This window comes from Microcebus murinus, chromosome X (assembly GCF_040939455.1).
Source record: "Microcebus murinus isolate Inina chromosome X, M.murinus_Inina_mat1.0, whole genome shotgun sequence".
Taxonomy (NCBI): Eukaryota; Metazoa; Chordata; class Mammalia; order Primates; family Cheirogaleidae; genus Microcebus; species Microcebus murinus.
In genome coordinates this window covers 121236329-121251251 of record NC_134136.1, presented here as the reverse complement: position 1 = coordinate 121251251, position 14923 = coordinate 121236329, and positions in this window count along the sequence as shown.

The following is a 14923-nucleotide window of genomic DNA, read 5'->3' as shown; positions in this document are numbered from 1 at the left end:
AGGCAGCTGAGGAAGAATTTCTACTCCCCTCTGGATCTCACTGACACATTCCGTGAAAACAGAGCACCAACTTGAATTACTTCATTGTGGCTGGTTTGGGGCTTAAGCTCAACTCCCCACCGGGCCTCACTGACCCCAGGGAGGGGAGGAGTACAGGAGCGACCTGCACGGCCATCACCCACTTCTCTGTGGAAGGGCGGGGCTGGAAGGCTTTGCTGGCCTCAGGGGCTGGGAAAGCAGATTGTCTACTAGGCCTGCCCTGCCCAGTCTTGTTCTGCCTCATTGACACCAGGCAGGGGTAGAGGCCCAGCTCGCTGCCAGGCCCTCTGGCACTAGGGGGCGAGGAAGCAGAGTTGCATGTGGCTCCTCTTCGGACCTCCTCGTTCACTCTCCTTACTCCCAGTTGTATGTGGAGGTTGAACTCCCATTTGTTCGGGCCCACTGAGGCCTGTGGCCCCCTGACACTCGTCCTGTCTCTTGCACCTCCTCATTCTGCCTCACCGATGCTCTGTGGGTGTGGAGGCCTAGCACCCCACCCACTGGACCCACCCTAACATGGGGTGGGAGCCCATAAGTGGAGTGTAGGTTAGGCTCACCTCACACTGCCAAGCAGGGGGTGGAGGCTCAGCTACCCAGAAGTGGCACTAGAGTACACCCTGCTTCCTCTGTGCAGGGGACAGACATCAGCTCCCCCCTCAGCCCTGCCAACACCACCCCAGGGGAATCGAAACACTGCTGCCCGTTTGGCACAGCCAGAGATAACAACAGACCAGCTCCTGATTTGGTCTGGGGAACACCACTGCAGGGGAATTAGCACCCCTGCCAGCTTCTGCCAGGCAGGGGGTATGTGGAAGATCCCTTCCCTGCTCAGCCCTGCTGAAACCACTGGGAGCTGAGAGGCAGTGTTTTCGTTTCTGTAAATGTAAAGGGATTCTAAAACAACTCTTTTGGCCCAGCGCCATGGCTCACACCTGTAATCCTAGCACTCTGGGAGACTGAGGCGGGCAGATTGCGGATTGCTCGGGGTCAGGAGTTTGAAACCAGCCTGAGCAACAGCGAGACCCCATCTCTACTGTAAATAGAAAGAAATTAATTGGCCAACTCATATATATAGAAAAAATTAGCCGGGCATGGTGGAGCATGCCTGTAGTCCCAGGTACTTGGGAGGCTGAGGCAGGAGGATTGCTTGAGCCCAGGAGTTTGAGGTTTCTGTGAGCTAGGCTGATGCCATGGCACTCACTCTAGCCTGGGCAACAAAGCAAGACTCTGTCTCAAAAAAATAAAAAATAAATAAAACAACTCTTTTGGCCTGGCGCAGAGGCACACACTTGTAATCCTAGCACTCTGGGAGGCTGAGGTGGGAAGATCTCTCAGGCTCAGGAGTTCAAGACCAGCCTCAGCAAAAGCAAAACCCCTGTCTCTACTAAAAATAGAAACAAATTAATTGGCCAACTAAAAATATATACAAAAAATTAGCCGGGCATGGTGGCACATGCCTGTCCTCCAGGCCCAGCTACTCCGGAGGCTGAGGTAGGAGGATCGCTTGAGCCCAGGAGTTTGAGGTTACTGTAAGTTAGGCTGACACCACGGCACTCTAGCCCGGGCAACAGAGTAAGACTCTGTCTCAAAAAAATTAAAACAATAATAATAAAAATAAAACAACTCTGTTACTGTTATATCTGTATAATGGAATCAAACAATTACATAAATGGGTGGTGGATGAGGAGAGCTGGGTTTCTTTGAGCGGGAGTTTACAGATAAGGGGCGGAAGCTAGAATGATCCATGTGGTAAGGGATTAGAGTTGGAGACATCAGTGTGAACTTGAGTTTAGCTCAATACCGGTACATATGGTTAAATATAGAAATATTTACAGACAGGTGCATATACAAAAGTTAGAATATACACATATGTTTCCTTGCTCTGGCAGCTAAGAGGGCATAGGAGCAGCAAAGTCACACTAACAATAGCATCCATAGCACTCGGATCCTGGGTTCTTTTTTTTTTTCTGCTGGGAGGGGCCTTTCAATTGTATTCCTTTCCCAGGAGAACTTGAGTTCTTAACACCATTCTCCAACAACAGAGGGGATCAGAGCTCCTTGGAGAAATAGCTGATTCTAGGACTAGGTCAGGAATTTTAGAATAGTTTTAAAGTTACAGAAAAGTTGCAAAGAGTACAGAGAGTTACCATATACCACTGTACCTGATTTTCCCTATTGTTACTATCTTGTATCATTGTGATACATTTGCCACAACTAACCGATAATGATACATTATTGTTACCTGAAGTTCATAATTTATTCAGATTTTCTTTTTTTTTTTCTTGAGACAGAGTCTCACTCTGCTGCCCTGGCTAGAGTGCCATGGCGTCAGCCTAGCTCACAGCAACCTCAAACTCCTGGGCTCAGGCAATCCTCCTGCCTCAGCCTCCCGAGTAGCTGGGACTACAGGCATGTGTCACCATGCCCGGCTAATTTTTCTATATATTTTTAGTTGGCCAATTAATTTCTTTCTATTTTTAGTAGAGACGGGGCATCGCTCTTGCTCAGGCTGGTCTCGAACTCCTGAGTTTGAGTGACCCGCCCGCCTCCGCCTCCCAGAGTGCTAGGATTACAGGCATGAGCCACCGTGCCCAGCCAAAAGCCTCAATTTTTAAAACTCTACAAGAGTTTTAAAGGCAAGTGCACACATCCTAAGCATACGCCTCACTGCATTTCCACAAAGTGAGCACATCTGTGTTGTCAGCACTGGGTCAAGAAACAGAATATGACCAGCCCCCTCAGAAATCCCTTTTACCTGCCTCCCCAGGTTATTACCCTTCCAGAGATAACCACTGATTTGACTTTTCCCAGAACACATTGGTTTTGTCTGTTTATTTACTTTATATGAATAGAACCATACCGAGTATCTGGCTTCTTTCAGCCAATATTGCATCTCTGATAGCCATTCATGTTGTTGCATGTTATTTGTTCTTTTCTCACTGCGGGTGTACAGCAGTGGTTCTCAAACTTGGGTGTGCATCAGAATTACCTTCTAGGCCTGGATGCAGTGGTTCATGCCTGTAATCCCAGCACTTTGGGAGGCCGAGGCTGGAGGACCACTTGAAGCCAGGAATTCGAGACTGGCCTGGGCAATATAGTGAGATCCCATCTCTGCAAAATTATTGTAAAAATGGCCAGGGATGGTGACACACGCCTGTAGCCCTAGGTACTTTAGAGGCTGAGAGGCAGGAGGACTGTTTTGCCTCAGCCCAGGAATTCAAGGTTGCAGTAAGCTGTGATCATGCCATATTCCAGGCTGAGCAACAGAGCAGGGGGGAGAAAAGAATCACTTTGTAATGTAATAAACACTTCCTTCCTTTCTCTATTGTTTGTGTCTAACTCAAAGGGGCAGGGCCCTTCCTTTTTCTGTTCACTGCTGGGCCTGGCACAGTTGGTGCTCAGTAAATGTTGGTTGAATAAATGAACCCCTACATTTTATGTTATTTATTTATTTTTTTTGAGACAGAGTCTCACTTTATTGCCCAGGCTAGAGTGAGTGCCCTGGCATCGGCCTAGCTCACAGCAACCTCAAACTCCTGGGCTCAAGCGATCCTCCTGCCTCAGCCTCCCAAGTAGCTGGGACTACAGGCATGCACCACCATGCCCAGCTAATTTTTTCTATATATATTAGTTGGCCAATGAATTTCTTTCTATTTTTAGTAGAGACGGGGTCTCCCTCTTGCTCAGGTTGGTTTCGAACTCCTGAACTCAAACGATCCACCAGCCTCGGCCTCCCAGAGAGCTAGGATTACAGGCGTGAGCCACAGCGACCGGCCCATATTTTTTGTTTTAAATGCATCTTTTATTGTATCTCTCTCTCTCTCTCTTTTTTTTTTTTTTTTTTTTTTTTTGAGACAGAGTCTCACTTTGTTGCCCAGGCTAGAGTGAGTGCCTTGGCGTCAGCCTAGCTCACAGCAACCTCAAACTCCTGGGCTCGAGCGATCCTTCTGCCTCAGCCTCCCGAGTAGCTGGGACTACAGGCATGCGCCACCATGCCCAGCTAATTTTTTTTATATATATATATCAGTTGGCCAATTAATTTCTTTCTATTTATAGTAGAGACGGGGTCTTGCTCTTGCTCAGGCTGGTTTCGAACTCCTGACCTCGAGCAATCCACCTGCCTCAGCCTCCCAGAGTGCTAGGATTACAGGCCTGAGCCACCGCGCCCCGCATTTTTTTTTTTTTTTTTTTTGAGACAGAGTCTCCCTTTGTTGTCCAGGCTAGAGTGAGTGCATTGGCATCAGCCTAGCTCACAGTAACCTCAATCTCCTGGGCTCAGGCAATCCTCCTGCCTCAGCCTCCCGAGTAGCTGGGACTACAGGCATGCACCACCATGCCCGGCTAATTTTTTCTATATATTTTTAGTTGTCCAATTAATTTCTTTCTATTTATAGTAGAGACAGGGTCTGGCTCCTGCTCAGGCTGGTTTCAAACTCCCGACCTTGAGCAATCTGCCTGCCTCGGCCTCCCAGAGTGCTAGGATTACAGGCCTGAGCCACTGTTCCTGGCCCATGAGCCTAATGATGATTTAAATATCCTCCTTTGGGCTGGGTATGGTGGCTCAAGCCTGTAATCCTAGCACTCTGGAAGGCCGAGGCGGGAGGATCCTTTGAGCTCAGGAATTTGAGACCAGCCAGAGCAAGAGTGATACCCGGTCTCTACTACAAAAATAGAAAGAATTTAGCTGGACAACTAGAAATATATATAGAAAAAATTAGCCAGGCATGGTAGCGCATGCCTATAGTCCCAGCTACTGGGGAGGCTGAGGCAAGAAAATAGCTTGAGCCCAGGAGGTTGAGGTTGCTGTGAGCTAGGCTGATGCCACAGCACTCTAGCCCAGGCAACAGAGTGAGACTCTGTCTCAAAAAAATAAATAAATAGCGTATTTTGTGAAGTGTCTATTTATGTCTTTTGGTAATTTTTCTATTGGGCTGTTTGTTTTTTCTTATTGATTCACATTTATAAAAGACTTTTACTTCTCCCACAAAATATAATTAAAACTCTGTCATCTTTAGGGATCCTGTATGACAGCCCAGGGACAATCTCTGGGATAAGATTTCTTTGCATCCTTTTGCATTGCCTATGGGGGCTCACATCAGAATAAGAGGGCAATGTTCTTTTTTTTATTTAATATTTTATTTATTACTTACTTTTTAAATTATTATTTCTTTCTTTTTTTATTTTTGTTTCTTTATTTCTTTTACACTACCTCTCCAAAGTTGTCTTCAGTGAAGGCAATGTTCTTATAGGGAATGATGTCACTCAAGGATGTGACTGTGGACTTTTCCTGGGAGGAGTGGCAGCATCTATACCCTCCTAAGAGGACCCTGTACAGAAATGTGACCCTGGAGACCTATAGCCACCTCAACTTCATGAATGAGCATGGTCTTCTTGTGTTACTCCACCGCCATCCACAGGAGGCCTCATTGTTACTCAACTGTTGACAGTTATGGGGCATTTGAACTTCATTATGATTTTTCATCCATAACTTGTCAAATATTCTTAATCCCTTAGGAGCACTATTTGTATTCCTCTGCACTCAGTAAATGAACTTTATTTTGCTGATGAATAAAGGCACATTTCATTCTGTAGCCCCTGAAATATTGGGACCTAGGTCTTAATATGATTTTCTGTGAACAGGGTATTGAGGACTGAACTCTGATCTTTTTCTTTTGCTAAAAACTCCTTCCTAAGGAAGCCAGCTGAGCCAGGTTGGCAAATGGTAAGGAGGCCAGCTGAGTTGGGCTGAAAAATGATAAATTCCCACTAAGCGGCTTTTATTAACCAAATAAAGCGGTGGTTTACTTCCCAACCTGCTTCCAGTATGGCATGAACATCACCTAAAAGATAAGAACTCCCTGTCTTAACTCAAGCATCCTAGCAGATGCCTATCATAAATTTAAAACATCCTCCTGTCTGGACCTCCTAGAGTGCTCACACCCTTATCTTAAATGAAGCATATCCTTTCTGGTCTTCTAGATAAAGTCTAACTCTCTCAGCCAATTGCCAGCCAAGAAATCTTTAAACCCACCTATAACCTGTAAGCCCCCGCTTTGAGATGCCCCCCCCTTTTGTGCCAAACCGATGTATGCCTCTCATGTATTGATTTGTGACTTTGCCTGTAACCTCTGTCTCTCTGAAAATGTATAAAACTGAACTGTAACCCAGCCACAGCGAGCCCACTTGCTCGACTTCTTGAGAGTGGCTCTAGGCCATGGTCCTCAAATTTGGCTTAGAATAAACTTCTTTCAAATATTTCAGGGCTTGGATTTTTTCCATCCACAGTATTAAGTCCCCAAACGAGACATTATCTCCAAGCTGGAACAAGGAGACGAGTCATACATTTTGGAAGGTGAAACCACCTATCAGAGTTGTCCAGGCACAACTGGAGTGTGAGTCAGCCACAAAGGTAATGGACAATCCCCAAAGGACAGTAATGAGTTGATACCCAGAGAATGTTATTTAGGTTCATCTAAACTTTTAGATGTCAATGAGGTCAGCTGACAAAAGTGATAAGGGAAACTCCCATCTGTTACTTGGTGCATCAGGCGCTAGAAACACCCCACCCTCCCACCCACCGAAGACCCACATCAGCATAACACTAACCTGTTTCCTGGCCCATCAACTAGTCTATGCCTGGCATCATCATAACACTACACCTATTGCCTGGCGCATCAACATAATATTAACATATTGCCAGACACATCAACTAACCTACACCTGGCACCCCACCCCTCGGGCCACCCAAACTTAATGAAAGTGGGGGAAAAATTGGGTAGACACTGCTCAGAATTTGGTGGTGAGCCAGTGAGTGAAAGATTCTCCGACTGACTCTCCGTGTGCCGCTCGGTTTTTCCTCAGGACCACCTGCTGTAACACTTGCTATAACAAAAGCACATAGGTTAAGTTGGAAATCATCTACCTAATGTTCCTATTTCACTGTTTCCCTTCGTTTTCCTTTCCTTTTTATCTGACTGATGTCTAAAACTTGTCCTATTTCTTTTGTTGTTTCCCCTAATGTCCTCCAGACAAAGACTACTCACCTCCACATTAAGACTTTTTTTTTGATACAGAGTCTCACTCTGTTGCCCGGACTAGACTGCCGTGGCATCAGCCTAGCTCTCAGCAACCTCAAACTCCTGAGCTCAAGCAATCCTCCTGCCTCAGCCTCCCCAAGTAGCTGGGATACAGGCATGCACCACCATGCCCACCTAATTTTTTCTATATATATTAGTTGGCCAATTAATTTATTTCTATTTATAGTAGAGATGGGATCTCGCTCCTGCTCAGGCTGGTTTCGAACTCCTGACCTTGAGCAATCCTCCTGCCTTGTCCTTCCAGGATTACAGGCGTGAGCCACCGCGTCTGGCCTCACATTAAACTTTTAATAGAAAAGATTGTGCAAAACACTTTTTTTTTTCAAGATAGGGTCTCACTCTGTCACCCAGGTTGGAATGCAGTGGCGTGATCATAGCTCACTGCAACCTCAAACACTTGGGCTCAAGTGATCCTCCTGCCTCAGCCTCCCGAGTAGCTGGTGTAAGGTTTTTCGGCGACGGTGAAGACAGAGAGAAAGAGTGGAGGCCAAGCCACATGGCTTTTTTTTTTTTTTTTTTTTGAGACAGAGTCTCCCTTTGTTGCCCAGGCTAGAGTGAGTGCCGTGGCATCAGCCTAGCTCACAGCAACCTCAAACTCCTGGGCTCAAGCTATCCTCCTGCCTCAGCCTCCCAAGTAGCTGGGACTACAGGCATGCGCCACCATGTCTGGCTAGTTTTTTCTATATATATTAGTTGGCCAATTAATTTCTTTCTATTTATAGTAGAGACGGGGTCTCGCTCTTGCTCAGGCTGGTTTCGAACTCCTGTCCTGGAGCAATCCACCCGCCTCAGCCTCCCGGAGTGCTAGGATTACAGGCATGAGCCACTATGCCCAGCCTACAGGGATTTTTTTAACATCAGAAAATTGATCATATCAGCAAAATAATGAAGCTCATGTATAGACGGTTGTCTTTCATGTTATGGACTATAAAACATAATAGAAATTATATGTCCTGTAATGGAAAATCTAAAACAATTGTAAGATGCACTATTATTTTATATAATCAAAATATTTAATAGCTAGTTTAGACTTAGTCATGAATTTTTGGCACATGTCACTCGTGCATTTGACTTAGATCTGCAATAAATTTTTTAGATTTTTTTAATTTTTAGACCAGGACGGTGGCTCTCGCCTGTAATCTTAGCACACTGGGAGGCCTAGGCCAGCAGATCATTTGAGCTCAGGAGTTTGAGACCAGCCTGAGCAAGAACAAAATCCCATCTCTACCAAAAAATAGAAAAAATTTTCTGGGCATGGTGACGAATGCCTGTAGTCCCAGCTACTTGGGAGGCTGAGGCAGGAGGATAACCTGAGTCCAGGAGTTTGAGGTTGTTGTGAGCTAGGCTGATGCCACGGCACACTAACCTGGGCAACAAAGTGAGACTCTGTCTCAAAAATTAATAAATAGGCCGGGCGAGGTGACTCACGCCTGTAATCCTAGCACTCTGGGAGGCCGAGGCTGGCTGATTGCTGTAGGTCAGAAGTTCAAAACCAGCCTGATCAAGAGTGAGACCCTGTCTCTACTATAAATAGAAATTAATTGGCCAACTAATACATATAGAAAAAATTAGCTGAGCATGGTGGCACATGCCTGTAGTCCCAGCTACTGGAGAGGCTGAGGCAGGAGGATCGCTTGAGCCCAGGAGTTTGAGGTTGCTGTGAGCTAGGCTGATGCCACTGCACTCACTCTAGCCTGGGCAATAAAGCAAGACTCTGTCTCAAAAATAAATAAATAAATAAAATAAATTTTTTATTTTTCTTTTTATTTTGAATAGATAGCACATACTCATGGTTCAAAAATGGAAATATCATAAAAAGTAAACATTGGCAAATCTTCCTACTCCTGTCCCCTGTAAATAATCATCTTTATTATTTTTTCTTTATCCTTCCTGGGGTTCTCTGTGGAAAAACAAAGTTCAAATCTACTGAGTAATGAATAATATTGCATAGGCATAGTTATGTGATGAAAGGAAGGTAATAGATAATATATAGATTGTTCCTGATCCATTAGTGAAAAAATAAAAAAAGATAATATACAGAAATAGGTAATAGATATAGCTATTACATAGATACATGTAAGGGATAAGAAGTCAAAAACTGCCTATTCACCGGAATGGTTAAAATTAAAAGGACTGACAGTACCAAGTATTGGCAAGAATGTCGAACAACTGGGACTCTCTAATTTTTATTTTTTATTTTTTAATAGAGATGAGGTCTTGCTGTGTTGCCCAGGCTGGAGTCCAGTGGCTATGCACAGGCAACGATCATAGCACACTGCACCCTTAACCCCCTGGCCTCCCAAATTGCTGGGACTGCAGGCACACACCACCACTCAAAACTGGGACTCTCATACACTGTCAAATTTTAAATTTGTATAACCGGTTTGAAAAGATTAATATGTGCTTACCGTTTGACCCAGCAATTATACTCATAGTTATATACATTACAGAAATGGGTAAATAAGCAAAAAACATGTACTAGATTGTTCACAGAAATATTATTTGTAATAGCCAAAATTTGAAACAACCCAAATGCCCATCAACAAGATGATTGTAAATAAATCACAGTATATTAACCCAACAGAACACTATGCATTGATAAAAAGAATGAACTACTACTACTACAGAAAACATAGGTGAATTTCACCAACATTGTGTTGAACCAGACACAAAAGACTAAATAATGTATGATTCAATAAATATGATGTGCCAAGACAGGCAAAACTAATCCGTGGTACCAGAGGTTGGAACCATGGTTACGATTGGGGTGCGGGTATTGATGGCGAAGGGTATGAAGGAGGCTTTTGAGGTCCTGGAAATGTCTTATATCTTTATCTGGGTAGTAGTCACATGGGTGTATAGGTAAGAAAAAAATAATTGAGCCCTACACTTTAGATTTGTAAACTTTATGTGTGTTATACTTCAATAAAAGAAGTAAAAGAAGAATGAGGAGAAATAGCAGTATGAGCATTATTTAGTAATATAGAATGACTACAATAGAGTTTATTCTAAAAGTGGGCTATATTTTTTATATACTATCTCAGTCACTCTGTTGCTCAGGTTGAAGTGCAAAGGTGTCATCATAGCTCACTGCAGCCTGCAACTCCTGGGCTCTAAGTGATCCTCTTGCCTCAGGCTCCCAGGTCACTGGGAGTATAGGTACAAGCCACCACGCCCAGCTAATTTTTCTATTTTTAGTGGAGATGGGGTCTCACCATGTTCTCAAACTCCTAGCCTCAAGCCATCCTCTAACCTGGGCCTCCCAGAGTGCTAGAATTACAGGCATAAGCCACTGTGCCCAGCCTACATTTAATTTTTAACCCTGTTCATGTTTTACCTTCATAAATAATAAAATAAATACCACGTTGTCCTTATCTTAACCTGCCTTTGGCTGACATATGTTAATCGTTGTGGAAATTGATCTGGAGGCCCTTGTCCAATACCAATAATACAGCCCAATATTCTTCTGAAATCTCCCACTGCCTTTGTGCCAGAGTCATATTTTATAGAAATGCTGTTTACCTAACATACACAAAAGTAAAAAACTGCTATTAACAAAGCAAGGATGAGGCCAGTGTGGTGGCTCATGCCTGTAGTTCCAGCACTTTGGGAGGTCAAAGTGAGAGGATCACTTGAGCCCAAGAGTTGGAGGCTGCAGTAAGCTATGATGGAGCCACTGCACTCAAGCCTGGGTGACAGAGTGAAAGCCTGTCTCTAAAAAACAAACAAACAAAAAAGCAAAAATGAGCAAAAGATTGAAGATATGGGTTGTTTTTCTGCAAGCACTAACCACGTGGCAACAACAAAAAGTAGTCCTGTATAATGAGATCCTAGCTCCATAAATAAAATATTCTGAGCGCATGTTTTGTGACTTGATACATACATGAAGCTAGAAGCTCTATATAACACAAAAAATATCTGCATTTGAATTGGAAGAGATAGGATGTTGGGTAGTGATCATCATTACTCTCTTTTGGGTATTCCCTGCATTACCTATGACATATAATAGCAAAGTAGTAGAAGGAGTACATTTATTATTGACTCAAACTTCAAAGTTGTAGTGTAGAGACTTGGGATGAAAACAATTTTTATTTTGTTTTTTTCTTTCTTTCTTTCTCCTTTCTTTCTCTCTCTCCCTCCCTTCCTTCCTTCCTTCCTTCCTTCCTTCCTTCCTTCCTTCCTTCCTTCCTTCCTTCCTTCCTTCCTTCCTTCCTTCCTTCCTTCCTTCCTTCCTTCCTTCCTTCCTTCCTTCCTTCCTTTCTTTCTTTCTTTCTTTCTTTCTTTCTTTCTTTCTTTCTTTCTTTCTTTCTTTCTTTCTTTCTTTCTTTCTTTCGATAGTCTCTGTTGCCCGGGCTAGAGTGCCATGACATCAGCCTACCTCACAGCAACCTCTAACTCCGGGGCTCAAGCAATCTTTCTGCCTCAGCCTCCCGAGTAGCTGGGATTACAGGCATACACTGCTATGTCCAGCTAATTTTTTCTATATATATTTCTAGTTGGCCAATGAATTTCTTTCTATTTTTAGTAGAGACAGGGTCTCGTTCTTGCTCAGGCTGGTTTCAAACTCCTGACCTAGAGCCATCCTCCCGCCTCAGCCTCCCAGAGTGCTAGGATTACAGGTGTGAGCCACCACACGCAGCCCAAATGTTGGCTTTTTTCTTAGTTCCCTTATAAATGAGTTTGTGACCAGCAAAGGTATTAGAAATGAAATTGTTGATTGTTCTCTTAGTTAAAATATATGTACATCATTTTTTTTTTTTTTTGAGACAAGAGTCTCACTTTGTTGCCCAGGCTAGAGTGAGTGCTGTGGCATCAGCTTAGCTCACAGTAACCTCAAACTCCTGGGCTCAAGCAATGCTCCTGCCTCAGCTTCCTGAGTAGCTGGGACTGCAGGCATGTGCCACAATGCCCAGCTATTTTTTTGTATATATTTTTAGTTGGCCAATTCATTTCTTTTCATTTTTAGTAGAGACAGGGTCTTGCTCTTGCTCAGGCTGGTTTCAAACTCCTGACCTTGAGCGATCTGCGGGCCTCGGCCTCCTAGAGTGCTAGGATTACAGGCGTGAGCCACCGTGCCCGGCTCATATGTACATCATTTTGATTCAGCACAAGCAAGTTCCCTAGGGAACCTGACAAAGGGTCATATGCAAAAAATCCATGTAATATGTCATACTCATGTCAATGTATTTTGTTATATTAAGCTGAGCTGCTATAACAAAATGACCCCAAAACATAGTTTGCTAAATAAAATAGTTTGTTTCTCTCCTAAGTAATAGTCCATAGGTGAGGGATTCAGTTCATGGGACAAGAGCAAGAGGTCCAGGGGGCAGCATCTTTAAGATAAACTCACTGCCTTCGTTTCAGAAACTAAATAGATGTAACCAAATGGAATGAATGAGCCTGAAATGAATCCTGTTTTTAGGAAACATTGTAAAAATGTATGGGTCAAGGCCGGGCGCTGTGGCTCACGCCTGTAATCCTAGCTCTTGGGAGGCCGAGGCGGGCGGATTGCTCAAGGTCAGGAGTTCAAAACCAGCCTGAGCAAGAACGAGACCCCGTCTCTACTATAAATAGAAAGAAATTAATTGGCCAACTGATATATATATAAAAAATTAGCCGGGCATGGTGGCGCATGCCTGTAGTCCCAGCTACCCGGGAGGCTGAGGCAGAAGGATCACTCGAGCCCAGGAGTTTGAGGTTGCTGTGAGCTAGGCTGACGCCACGGCACTCACTCTAGCCTGGACAACAAAGTGAGACTCTGTCTCAAAAAAAAAAAAAAAAAATGTATGGGTCAATTGGGGAAAATTAAATATTGACTGGATTTTAAATGATATTAGGGAATCATTGTTAATTCCTTTAGGTGTGTAAAGGTAACATGGTAATGTAAGAGCATGTACTTATTTTTAGGAGATGCATGCAAAATAATTTAGAATTGAAAGAATTTGGTGTCTGCAACTTACTTTCAAATAGTTTGGGGAAAAAAACCCTCTGGTTGAAAAATAATAATATGGGCCAGGCGCGGTGGCTCATACCTGTAATCCTAGCACTCTGGGAGGCTGAGGCAGGCAGATCATATGAGCTCAGGAGTTTGAGACCAGCCTGAGCAAGAGGGAGACCCTGTCTCTATTAAAAAATAGAAAAAATAGGGCCAGGCTCTGTGGCTCACGCCTGTAATCCTAGCACTCTGGGAGGCCGAGGTGGGAGGATCTCTCAAGGTCAAGAGTTTGAAACCAGCCTGAGCAAGGGCAAGACCCTGTCTCTACTAAAAATAGAAAGAAATTAATTGGCCAACTAAAAATATATATAGAAAAAATTAGCCGGGCATGGTGGCACATGCTTATAGTCCCAGTTACTTGGAAGGCTGAAGCAGTAGGATTGCTTGAGCCCAGAAGTTTGAGGTTGCTGTGAGCTATGCTGACGCCACGGCACTCTAACCTGGGCAACAGAGTGAGACTCTATCTCAAAAAAATAAAAATAATATGAATATGAAGTATATCTATGTTACAGCCCTACCCTGCACATTGCTTTGTCCAAAAGATCAAAATGTCCATGTTAATCAGTACAATCTTGCAGAAGAAAAGTGCAGAGAATAATGTGTCATATATGTATCCATCCATGAATGTATCCATCCATGATTTAAATTTAAATCATGTAAATATTTCCCCATATTTGTATGGAGGCAGCTTCGTGTAGTAATTAGATTCTGGAGCCAGACTGCCCAGGTTCAAAGTGAGGCTCTGTCACAGCTGGTCAGCTGTATGGTCTTGGGCTTAGGCTAGTTGCTTTCCTTCTCTGGGCCTCCCATGACCCCAGTGCTCAGTCTGGAAAATTTTGCCTGATGACACTTCAATAATTATTAAATCTAAACCATGGACATACAAAAGTTTATTGTACTGTTATTCTCTGTACAAAACCTTAAGTGAAATATTGGCCTCGGAATGCAACACTGCACATAAAAAGACACCGTGTTTGTGTGTATATGTGTGTGTCTGTGTAATACATACCAAAGTTTCTTCCACGAATGCAAGATCTTTTAGGTTAATAAAATCAAGGAAATAATTCATAACTTTAATAGATCTATGGAGGAAAAAGTATATGATCATCCATGTAGATGCATTTGATAAAATCCAATTCTTATTCATGATTTTATTAAAATCATTTAATAAAATAAGAATTGATGAATTTTTCCTCAACATGATAATATATGTATATGTATGTTTGTACATGTGTATTTGTGTACTCATACGTGTGTGTCTAGTCCAAAGGCCAGCAGGTCAGAACCACTATCTCTTCTATTTAACCTTTTTTGTTAAGGGAATTAGCCAATACAATTAGGCAAGAAAAAGCAGTCAAAGCCATAAGATTTGGAAAGGAAGGGATAAAACCAAATCTACGTGCAGATGATATGATTATATAATTATACCTGAGAAAAGCAAAGAATCTATGGAAAAATATTACTACTATATAAAGGGCAGCAGAATAATAAATTGAGACACAACAGCCAATAAGCCTCATATATTCGCTGGGTGCGGTGGCTCACGCCTGTAATCCTAGCACTCTGGGAGGCCGAGGCAGGCAGATGGCTCGAGGTCAGGAGTTCGAAACCAGCCTGAGCAAGAGCGACACCCTGTCTCTACTAAAAATAGAAAAATTAATTGGCCAACTAAAAATATATAGAAAAAAATTAATCAGGCATGGTGGTACATGCCTGTAGTCCCAGCTACTTGGGAGGCTGAAACAGAAGGATCGCTTGAGCCCAGGAGTTTGAGGTTGCTGTGAGCAGGCTG